Source organism: Triturus cristatus, chromosome 11 (genome assembly GCF_964204655.1).
Source record: "Triturus cristatus chromosome 11, aTriCri1.1, whole genome shotgun sequence".
Lineage (NCBI taxonomy): Eukaryota > Metazoa > Chordata > Amphibia > Caudata > Salamandridae > Triturus > Triturus cristatus.
Window position 1 is genome coordinate 365204273 of NC_140594.1, and position 12439 is coordinate 365216711.

Below are 12439 nucleotides of genomic sequence, written 5' to 3' on the forward strand. Positions count from 1 at the left end.
TTTAATTTATTTTCCTTCTACCCCTGTTCCGAGGTAGCCCCCACTGTACCCTTCCAGTGTAATACCTATGCTACACTCATGCTCATAGTGCAAAGTTGTCTGTGATGCAAGGCAGTCAAATTGTGCACCAGAATGTGAAGAGAGCAGCAGAACCATAGCTTATATATGGCATGGTCCTACCCTCTCAGCTTATATTAGTAAATATGCCACATAGTGCGTAAACATTGCAGCTGGCAAAAATTGTGCCTGGAAGATACAGTTGTAGAAAGATATCATTTTGAGGTTGATTTCAAGCTTTCTTCTAGGCAATAGGAAACTCATTGAGGAAACAGCCCTTGTGACCTGTTTTTCTGCCTTGTATGGACCTTGTCACAGTATTTTGTCCCAACAAATTCCTCTCCGTTTTTCCTGGAATACATAGTACATTACCAATGAGTTGCAATCAGGCACAAACACTATTTATGCTGGATGTTAGACTTCAGATTATTATCCCCATCCACAAACCAGATGCAAACCTTTTACACTTTTGACACAGTGTGCGTGTGTGACTGCACCGTGTCCGGCGCATTGCGCATTGAGCCTACTTTGCATAGCTTAGCTTAGTAGTAAATGTTGTAGACTTGTAAAGCGCACAGCTGCCCCAGCAACGGGGCGTCCCGGCGCTGTAGACCGCTGGGGAACCCGTCCTGGCTATCCCTGTGAGATGGTCCCTTTCTGGGTATCTCCAAGGTGAAACCAGGCATCCCCGGCGTCTGTGGGGGGCCGTTGTAGAGATGAGGCAAGCTTAATGCCCAGAGTTGCCGAGTGTGTTCCTGGTTAGAGTAGGTACCGAGGCGAGAATTATCGAGTCCGTTTTGACCCTGGTCCACAACCCTGCCGCATCGGGAATTGAACCCTGGTCCCTGGCTGATTCTCTGCTTACGGGTCTGCCGCCTCTAACCAGTGAGCCACACCTCTCCACTAGTAGTGATATGATATGCAATGAAGCAGAGGGGAAGGTTTGCCCCAGGCCCATATAATACCGTTTTAGGCTTGCTTGTACTCAAGTGCAGTCTGTTGTTTCTCAGCAAAATCAAAACCATCTCCACCTCATCCCTCTTCCTCGTCACACTCTTTCCATTAATGAGGGTGAGTCACATCCTAGACACAAGTAACCTTCTTGCCTCTAAGATTCATAAGAATGATTTTGGAGGCCTTTATGGATCTCCCCTTTTAGGGTAGTCCAACTTGTTAGCCGTATCCCTCTTTTGTCCACCACTAGGACAGACACATTCTGTATGGAGTCTGGCCTTTTTGAGCCAGATATTAGGCATAAAACTCCCTGCTGCAGCTCATCAGCAATACCAACCATGCAGTGAGCAGCATTTCCTGTGCCCGTTCTACAGCAGAGCCTCCGCCGCTCGTCCATGTACAATACAGACCAGGTTATTAGCTGTTGTAGCAAAGGCACGTTGATCCCGAAGAAAGAAATCTGGATCCAATTATGATATCTGTCCAGAGTGGAAAAGAAAAGCAGAGCTTGACATAGAGAAGAGGCTTGCTCTGAAAGACACAATCTCAGGCACCATAAAGAGAAGATGTCTGTGAAACTGGCAAATCCAATGAAGAAAAGAGATAACTTAGCCACACTGCTCCAAACCACTGTAGAGTCAATATTTGAGCAGATATCACACCTCAGCTCCAGAGCTGTCGATGTTGGAGATTCTTGAGCACCGCAAGAGTGGCATCCACATATTGGGACAGCAATATTCTCCTGCATGACCCTGTGAATGTGCATTCCTACCATGAGTGACCCATGAAGTAATTCTCTCATGCTTTAACCCTTTTTTAGGTCTCACCTGTGACAGCGTATGCGCTGCATTGTATTGTATTGTAATTGCATTTATATAGCGTTTACTACCCCTGACGAGGCGGCGAAGTGCTTTTTCGGCAAGTAGCACGCTACTCTGGGACCCATAGAGGATTAGTGTTGAATTTGTATAGTGAAACATGCAAGTACATTTTAAGTGGTGGATAGGTTAGTCAGTTATTTGGATTCGGAAGGATAGCAGAAGGATAGAAGAGGAAAAAAGGGTTGTATTTATACAGCGCTTGTTACCCCTGATGGGGTGTTGAGGCACGCTACTCTGGAAACCCATAAAGGATTAGTGGTGAATTAGTATGGTGAAATATCAAAGTAATTTGAGTGGTGGATATTAGTCAGTTATTTGGAGTGAGAAGGATAGCGGAGGGATAGAAGGGGAAGAAAGGTTTGCATTCAAATAGCAGCTGTTACCTCTGATAGGTGTTAAAGCGCTTTGCTAGCGAGTAGCACACTACTCCGGAACCCATAAAGGATTAGTGTTGAAAATTAGTATAGTGAAAAATATGAAGTAATTTGAGTGGTGGATATGTTATTCAGTTATTTGGATAGAGAAGGGTAGGTGGCGGGATAGAAGAGGGAAAGAGGTTTGTATTTATATGGCGCTTGCTACCCCTGATGGGGTTTTGAATCGCATTTTTTGCGAGTAGCACGCTACTCTGGAACCTACAAGGATTAGTGTTGAATTAGTATGGTGAAACATGAAATTAATTTGAGTGGTGGATAGGTTTGTCAGTTATTTGGATTGAGAAGGGTTGGGGAGGGGTAGAAAAGGGAGAAAGGTTTGTATTTATATAGCTCTTGTAACCCTGATGGGGTGTTGAAACGCTTTATTGGCGAGTAGCACGCTACTCTGGAACCCATAAAGGATTAGTGGTGAATTAGTATAGTGGAATATGGAATTTGAGAAGTGAACATGTTAGTCTGTTATTTTGATTGAAAAGAATAGTGGAGGGATAGAAGAGTGAAGGATGATTTTATTTTTATTTATTTTTTTAGGTCATAGCAGTAGGAGGAGGCTTTTGGATGATTAAAACGGGTTTTTGGAGGGGAAGAGTCAGATGGAAGAGTTTAGAAAGGTTTGTTTTGGGGGATCGGTATAGTAAAAGAGGTGTCAGATGATGCAAGTAGGGGAAGAGTAGGAGAGAGTATTGAAAGGGTTATTTTTGGGATCATAGTAGTGGTTGGGATAAATGAGAGAGTGGATGTAGAGGATAAATTGATAGATGTATAGGGTGAGAGATAGGGTAGTGCATTGGAAAGAGTAGTAGAAAGAAGTTTGAGATGAGTCAGAAAGTTGGGCTAAAAGATATCTTGAGAGAAGTATAGGCTGAGAAATAGGGTTGTGCATTGGAAATGCCACATTAGAAGAAAGTGATAAATATATAGATCCATAAGTACATTGAAAGTATATAGATGCACAAAGGAGGTAAGTATTTGTAGATAAAAAATATTGATAGAGGTACAGGATGGGAAATAAGGTAGTACATTGGATATGCTTTTTCAGGAGAAAAGTAACAGACACACAGATCCAAGTACATGAGGTACATGGATGCACAATGGAAGCAAGTACATGTAGACCAAAGATGATTTTTTTTTTAACAACATAGTTATTCTACATGTTTATACAAAGCAATACACAAAGATAGGTACATATCTATAGTGAAAATAAATGCTTATATACAGAGGGATATGCTGTAAATTTCTGTTTGTGTTTGGTGTTTATGTGGGGAAGAGCCAATTCTTGAGTAGTTTTCTGAAGATAAGGTGGTTGTCGGTGGATCTTATGTTGGGGGGTAATGAGTTCCATAGTTTGGCTGATTGAACAGAGAAGGATGTGCCACCCATGGTTTTTTTCTTGTATCTTGGGATTTTGAGGCGAGATGCCCCTTTAGAGCAGAGGTTCCTTTGTTGAATGTGTTTGGTGATTTTATTCCTGATGAAGAGCGTTCCCATTCCATGTATTGCTTTGTGGGTGATACAAAGTAGCTTGAACATGGATCTTCTGGCAACCGGTAACCAATGCAGGGCTTTCAAGGCAGGTGAGATGTGGTCTCGCGGTTTGATATGCAAGAGTAGTCTGGCAGTCGAGTTCTGAATCCGTTGTAGTCTTTTCATGGTTGTTAAAGGTGATCCGTGGTAGAGGCTATTGGCGTAATCGAGTTTGGACAGAACAAGGGAGATGGTAGCTTGGACTTTGTGTGAAAATCCCAAATGAGGGAAAATCTGTTGCAGCGTTTTTATAGTGACAAAGCTTGATCTTGCTAGTTTGTCCACTTGGGCAGTCATCGACAGCGTGAAGTCTATGGTCATTCCGAAGTTTCTTACTTTCTTCGATTCTTTAGGCGTTGTTCCCTGTTCATCAGGACAGGCGGCCCGTGGGTCATATTTTTTTTAGAGTTTTGTATAGCGCGAACCTGACCTGAATCGGGTATCAGAGCGGTTTACATAGCACCAGTTGCATTACATGAGGGCACGTTCACTTTTTTTTTTTGTTTTTGTTAGGCACGGGGCGATTAAGTAATTTGCCCAGAATCACAGGATGTTCAGCATCATTGCTGAGACTCGAACCCAGTTCCCCAGATTCAAGGTCGACCGCCCTAACCGTTAGGCTAACTCCTCTCCCATAATGTTTCCAATTGCTACACGTGAGTATTTCCGTTTTGGAAGCATTCAATTTGAGATGACTCCAAGTCATCCACTGATCCACGGCTCTGAGACAACTGAAAATTGGGGATTTTCCAATGTCTTCGGGGCATTCCAGTTGAAGGAGTATTTGCGTGTCATCTGCATAGTTATAGCACGTGAGGTGAAATTGATTGATCAGTTCCGGTAATGACTACATGTAGATGTTGGAAAGCATGGGCGAGATGATAGAGCCTTGAGGGTCCCCTGTTTTTGTGGAGTATTGTTTGGACCAGAAAGGTGGAGTATGGATGACATTAGTTCTGTTTCAAAGGTAGGACGTGATAAAGTCTAGAGCAGTTCCCTCTATGCCGGCTTCATGGAGTCTTTGTTTCAGAGTGTCATGGCCAACCGTGTCAAAGGCAGCCGAGAGGTCCAAGAGGAGTAGTGCAGCAACCCCGTTGTGGTCTACTGTATTCTTCAGGTCATCCCAGATGGCAAGGAGGGCAGATTCAGTGCCTGTCCCCGGACTGAATCCTGTTTGGAAGTCTGAAAGTATGTCATTCTCTTCAATGGTTTGTGACATCTGGGCCAACCCTGCTCTTTCTATGAGTTTGCCCAGGAAAGGTCCATTTGTAATGGGTCTGTAGTTGTCAGGGTTCAGCGGGTCCAAGTTTGTATTCTTCAGTAAAGGGCGTATGTGTGACTTTTGAGTCCTTTTGGAAATATTCCGGTAGTTAAGGAATCGTTGATGACTCTTCTAACTGGAGTGGCAGCAGAGGTTGTTAAAAGAATTGTCTTGAAAGTTTGTGGTGGACAAGGGTCAGAAGGGCTGATGGCAGGCCTGCTTGCTTTGACCAGGTCCATAAATTCATCGTGTGAGATGTGTTGGAAGGAACGGAGAGGCTGGGTTAGAGTATTCTTGAATTGTTGTTTTGTACAAGGGTTAGTGCTGGTGCTTTGTTTCTGTTTTAAGTACGAGTCCAATGTGTCTGCTTTGTCCGTGTAATGATTTGCCAGTTTGTCTGTGAAATCTTGAGTAACAGGATGAGTTCCTTCTAGGCAATTTGGTTTGCAAAATTCATTGAGTATTTTATAGAATTCTTTATTTGCAAATTTAGCATTTTGAATTCTGTCTGAACAGTACCTTTCTTAGCTTTTTTAATAGCTGACTTGACTGACGTAGATCTTCTGGAGGTAACCCCCTATTATGCCACCCTCCAGTGGGAGGAGGGCATATGCCTCGCACTGGTTGGCATGGGCTCTCGCTTGCAAGAGCTACTGTTAACAACAAGGGACATGCATCCCAACCATTGCTTAGCATTTTTTGGCTTTATTGTCATTCTTATTTGCTGCCTTCTAATTGGCCACCATTGCTGTCTTCACTTCCTCTTCTTTCTGCTAGATGAAGGACCAAGTATTGATTGCTTCTGTTTGATTGCTGTCCTTACGCTGATCGTGCTGTGATTGAGGTACTACTTGTTGAACCTCTTGCCATTTGTAGCGATGTTTTTCTGTGCCACACACACTTTAAAAAATACCTTTTCTCAGAGAAAGCTTAGTGGTCTAAAACAGGAAATAGGTTTAACGATTCATATACACTGGTAGGAAACTCCAGCTTGTAAGGCATTCTTTTTTGTTTTTCAACACTCAGAAAGTTTTTTGAGAAAAACAAAAAATGTTGCTATGCAGGTGCATTGTTCATAGCACCCACACTGCAGAGATTCAGTTCCTTAAGCTGAGCAGTCGTGGTAGCAGTCCAGCTGAATGCAGAGACATCTCTGCCTGCCAAACAATAAATCAGCTCCTCAATCTTTGACTGGTGCTGTTTACAGAAGGATGGTAAGTGTAGGATGTGAAGGATTCTCCCCATTTTGCGCCCATGTATGAGATTCCCAGCTGCTTCACTCAATTCTGCTGTAAATGGAAGACAAAGACTGTTGCTGGCCTGTCTGTAGATAGATAAGCAAAGAGGAAGAACTGCCCCAAACCAGTCCCAGAATTGCTGTGCCAGGGGAATACACCAACTCTTGCTTGGCTGAAAATATGGTTAAAATATGCAGACTGGAACCCTAATTCCATGTTGCCTGACTTTTTATTGACAGTGTAGGTGACACCTACCTAGGAGAATCTTCTGCGATCAGGAGCTAGAGTCCCTGACTGCCAGTTTCCAAGTCAGATGACAAGTATCACCTGAGAAGACTGCAACATGGCACTACTGAGGATCTGCCTTGGATGAGGAAACTATTGTGCTGCTGACAGAGGCGTCCTGGAAATGTCCCTGCAGGAAGAGGCAGCACAGAGGAGAAAACAGCAGTGGCTTCCTGGTGGAAGACCCGCCTAGAAAAAAAAGAGCCTGCACAAGAAAATACAGGTGGCCACTGCATTGTGAAATACCAGAAGGAGAACTGTGCTGCAAGGATCCGAAGTGACCAACTGCACCACTGGTCTCTGAAGCACCATGCCCCGGCTGCCCCAACTCGGTCTTGTGAGATTCTGGGCCTTCCGTCCCTGGACTGGGAGAGTTCAGTGACTTGGATTGAACTACCACTAATAAATAACCAAGAGGCTCTGCGAGGCTGGGACTGTCCTGTCTTAGAGTGGATCAATACATGACACTCTGAAGTGCTAATCACATGATTTACTTCTACTGTGACTTTTGGGTTTTCTGTGGCTAAAAGAAACTGTGCTTCGAGCTGTGGAGTGCGCTGGTAAGAACATTTCCTCCATTCCCCACTGAGGCCAGGGATCCTTGAATGTCGGCTCCAAAGCCCACCTTTAGTCCCTCTACAAATTCCCACGTCATTAGCCAGTGAAATGCCCCTAAACTTAGCAGATATCTAGGTGGGATCCTCTTTTGCTTGGGTGGGGGGGGAGGGTTTGTTTGGTCCTGTGCCCATGGTGTGTGGCTGTGCGACTCATCTTGGACTGACTACGATCACTCTGCGAACCTGCAGGAGAGTCAGGGCAAGATGTGGTGGGGACAGAAAATTGAAGAGCTGTTGGTGGCTTTCCATCGCAGTGGAACCCAACAGCACAGAAAGCTTATGGAGTGACTGTCAGGGTAAGGCAAGCATAGAATCTGAATCATTGGTTTCACTGTGAGGCACAATCTGTCATGCTCTATTAGTTCGTGAAATATATTTGCCTGCATTGGCTGGATAATCAAATTAGTTTGAGATATATTGTGAATTACTGGGTTCTGAGTCTCTAACCCCACCCCTCTCCCTGTGTGAGTCTTGGACTACTTGAATCGCTTCCCTGAGATGTAAGTGACAAAGGGGGGAACATGCTTGGTTTCTAGTTCCCTAGAAGGTCAGATACAAATGGACTCAATCACCTTGATTGAGGCTGAGTTACCTGTACGGGCCCTGTGGCTTCCAAACTGGTTTTTACACCACACATCAACATAATGAGGTGTGGAGCAATGTCTGGGCAAGCACTTGAAGAAAGCAGACCTGACTGCGATACCACATCATTGATAAGATAACATGATTATCCATGGAGGAAGGTGCAAGTAAGACATCTCTCATTGAACACTAAAGAGACACATTCAGAAGCACTGCCACAATATCAAGCTTGCTTCTTAAACAATGAACAGTTGTAGAGACTGCTTTCACACTCACTTGTCCAGAATAAATGCCTTTAGATCATGAGATGCCCAGGAGATTAAGAGTAGGGTTTTATGCAGTCCAAAAGACATAGACATTTGGGGGTGGACATGAAACATGCTGGTGTGGAACAAGAACATCATCTGACATAAATATCTTGTCCTAAATATAGTTTATAAAAATATAGCCTCATTGAATTTAATAATAGAAAATCTTCACCCTATTCGATTATGTTTTTCTAAATTATATTCAGGACACAATATTTACGTCAGATGACATACCTAACTATGATGTTCTAACGTATAACTGCATGCAGTGCCCACAAATCTGGTAGACAAAAGAATCATTAGTATGCTCACATGTCCACACAAGGCATAACATGTTTTTCTGTGGACAAGCATATTTGTGGCATAAGTAGTTCAATCCCACCTAAGTATGTCCAGGCTTCATATGAAGCCATGCAGGAGAACATAGATATTTCATGTATTCTGTAAAAGAAGAACCTGTGTGGTATCAGGGTCGACTGGCATGGTCAGATAACATCTCTGTCTGGAAGTTAAATAATTCTCAGAATTACTTCCTTTCGTGCCCATCTTCTCCTTTGTGGTTGTTAAAGGGTTTTGGGCCTAAGCATATTCAACTCATCAGGTGCAAAAAGAAGAGCCTTATTTAGGGTTTGGTGGATAGGTTACTGGATTACAATGTGACACAGTATCCCGTTTGCCTTATTAAAACAGCTTTATATAATATGGGACTTGAAATAAGGCGGCCAGGATATTAGTAACTTTTGTGACAGAGTAACTAATCCGCCAAACATTACATTTGGCCCTAAGTATTAACAAGAGAGGAGAGGCAGAAATTCTGGGTGCAAGGATGTATTTCTTAGCTTTGCTGCATCTGGTACCTCACATGACCTCACAATGGTTCTTGGACATAATTAGATTTTGATACTGGTTGTGTACTTCCGAACAGGGCATTGTTTATTGCCACTCAACTCCAGTCCTATCCAATTTATTTAAGACTCATGCCCTGCTGAAGAGGATTTCCAATTGGAGGAGTAGCAGAAAATGGCTGGGCTCCCCTACAGAGTGTGGTGAGAGGCACCAGAAATTCCCATATCTCACACATTTTCATAGGCCTTTGGCTGAATGGGGCTCCAGTAAACGTTGCGGTCCAACCTGTGTCTCATGGCGTGACTTGCACCCCTGTTTCCAATCTTACAAAAAAAAGAGGATTCAGGTCCAGTTTTCTGAAAGCAGCAGAAAAAGGACTTTACTCAGTCCTATTCCCTGTCCAGAAGAATACTTTATCTAAATGTAAGATACTCAGACACACGATAGGTAAGCAACCTCACAAAGGAAAAGTGTTACTTTATTTGTCTTGGTGTTAAAGCCTGAGTTTCTAAGGCTCCTGACAATTTCCTTCAGTTCTTCAAGAGGTTTTATAAATCAAGCCTAAATACATCTAGATGTTCTATATCAAGTTGCCCTTTTGTTTTGGACAAGGTGTTCCTCAACATCTAGGACATATTGTTTGGGGTTAAGGGCAGCAAGTTTTCATCTGTGTTTTGTACTTGGGACAAGTAGGACAAACCCCCTGCAGCACAAACCTTTTGGCTGCCAGTTTGCAGTACCACATTATGGATCAGGGAAGGGCACTGTCTGCAGATAAGATAATATATTTTGTCTATGTTTTAATGCTGTTCAAACTTGCCTTTATGGTTCATTAATTGAAAGCCTTTATTATTAGGGGGAGCGCTCTAAGTAAATGTTGTAAGCTCCGACTGCACTACTGACAGTGTTCCAGTATAAAAATGTGTACACACGTTTTCAATGTTTAGCAATATGAGGCTATCTATAATGCTCCCAGAATGCTCTCCGATTTGATGCAAATATTTGAAAATCTTGAAAGCAAGATTGATGATTCTTTGCTTTCAAAATGAAATGTTCATTAAAAAAATGAAAGCAGGAAAAAAACATTTTGCTAAACTACTGTAAAAGTTCAGGTACCATTTCTTTGCAGCATCATTTAGTAACATGTTGGTGCATGCTAGTATTTCCCCAAAATATTCCTAATAGATAATCAGTGTAACCAGTTTCCATAAGAGTCTGGGAAACAAAAATAAACAAGCATTGGCAAAGCCAGTAGGTGTGAAATTGGTGGTCAGCTTTTTAGTTTTTTCAATGTGTGACTTGTTTTGGCATGGTTTTTGTAAAATCTTATTGGTGTGGGAGCTGCCCGGCCCTCACCATTATAAAAAACATTGGCATAAGCAAAAATTGTTTTATGGTCTCAAAAAGCACACATTGCCATGGTAGTTACTGGCACTGAACAAAACAACTTTGTGTGCTAATATGGTCCTTGTGAAAGAGCAGAATGCTGTCACTCACAGTGAAGCCAGCCGATACAGAGAGAGAGAGAGAGAGAGAGACAGAATTGTAATAAACACAAAAGGTCACAGTCAACACCAGACCAAATTTGGGGCCCAATTATTAAAGAAAGTCTCAAAAGTGCACCCATGGTATATGTCCTTGCATTAAGTGCAGCTATAAGGCTTTCATGAATTCCCAAGAATTTACAGAAGTAGGTCAAGAAATAGTACTCCTAGAAAATATTTGTGAACTGCATTTTTGCATGAGCAAAAATAAACATGTAGATTTGCTCATGCGAAAATCTGAGTGTTTGCAAGTTCACTTTCCAGCCAACCACTTTTTTCCCATCTCTGGAAGAAGGTTTACGTCTGCCATTGTCAGGAGTACATTTCCAACATTTCTCAGTATGGGAAAAGATTAGAGAAGAGTTGTTGAAAAGCCTTAAACCATGCAAGTTAGTAGGTTTGCACAAACTCAAAATATAATAAAATTGCTGCAATATTTGTCGCTGCACTACATGGCACCAAAGGGGCAAGTGGATTTTTTTACAGGACAAGTAGATATATGAAGCAACCTGCCCCATGGACAAGTAGATATTTTATTTAATTCCACACCCCTGTTAATTTCAAAGGGCATAACGGTTCACATGAAGTGCCTGACTATGCATTTAACAGGTCATCTGGTGTATGCTTAGGGCCACTGGAATTATGTGATTCGGTGGCCGTTCCTTTTGCTGCATAATGGTGGATTTGTTTGTACTTGCACATTATACACCATCTATTGCATCACAAGAAAATTGTTTCTTGCTCAAACGGATTAAAAGTTGCTTATAAGAGGTACACTGATGACCTTTCCGATTCTGATTTGCTGTTTTGAGGTGTTGAACTGTACTAACGAGCTTCAGCCTTGCCCAGACACTAATTGGTGCTGAAGTGATAAAATAACACTGTTACAGATAGAGCTGCATTATTCCGCATATTTGCATTTTCTTGCTGCATCATTTCTCCAAGCCTGCTACATAATTTGTCCATCCATTGTCTCATAAATCCAGTGACCCCATATATGCTCATTCAGTTACCTGTACCTGACAAAACCCCATGTAAGGTCCATTAAGGAGATGAACATGGATGTGCCTGGATTATTCAAAGATTCGCTGGTCCTGGCTGTTGTGTCTGCATCACTCACCTTTGCTTCTTCTGCTGAAAAACTGTGAGCTCTAGGCTAAACTAGTCCATACTCACAGTAGATCTCTTGCAGCACTCTTCCAAGAGATGGGGTGGCATCTACTTGGCCTGCAAGTGTGTTCCAGTCACACATGAACAGTACCATCTATGTATAGTTGTATTATGAAGCAGTGCTATTTTTGACATACAGTCTGCCTCTGGGGACCCAACTGTGTCATAAACACTAGTTCACAGACTCCTACTCTGGGCGCCAGCAACCGCTTGGAAAATAGAATAATATTAGCAGATTAATAAACTATACACATAAAAAAGCAAAATCTAAAATTATAAATATACAAAGAATTAGTAAATGTAAATGAATTAGAAATGTGGGTCTAAAAATCAAGTTGGAATCCTTAGTTTGATTTGTGGGAGCAGGGCAAGTACAACAAAGAGAATCCAGAGGGTGATTGGTGGCCTCAATTGAAGCACTGGGATGTGGCAGCAAATAGGCAGCTTGCATTCAGAGCAAAAAAGGCAAAATGTTATGGCGCAGATTAGCATAATTCATCGTCTTTTAGTAACAAATTAACATTTTGAAAAGCTCCAACCTTTCCATTAAAATTAACATTTCAATTTCTTTATATCGTTAGTTTGTGAATTAAATAAAACATGTAATAACTTGTGTATTTGTGTGATGTATAATTGTGCCTGTATTTTTGTGTATCGTGTTGAGCTTCACATTTTTAGAAATTGCTTAATCCAGGGTTCCCATCTTTCAGTAGGGATTTAGTGAAGGTACATAGC

At 42.2% G+C, this 12439-nt stretch overlaps 1 protein-coding gene across 2 annotated transcripts in view; it reads left to right on the forward strand.

Moving 5' to 3' along the window:
* Positions 1–12439, forward strand: part of AIFM3 (AIF family member 3) — a 284806-nt gene that overhangs the window by 78678 nt on the left and 193689 nt on the right. The gene's annotated exons all lie outside the window — the stretch shown is intronic.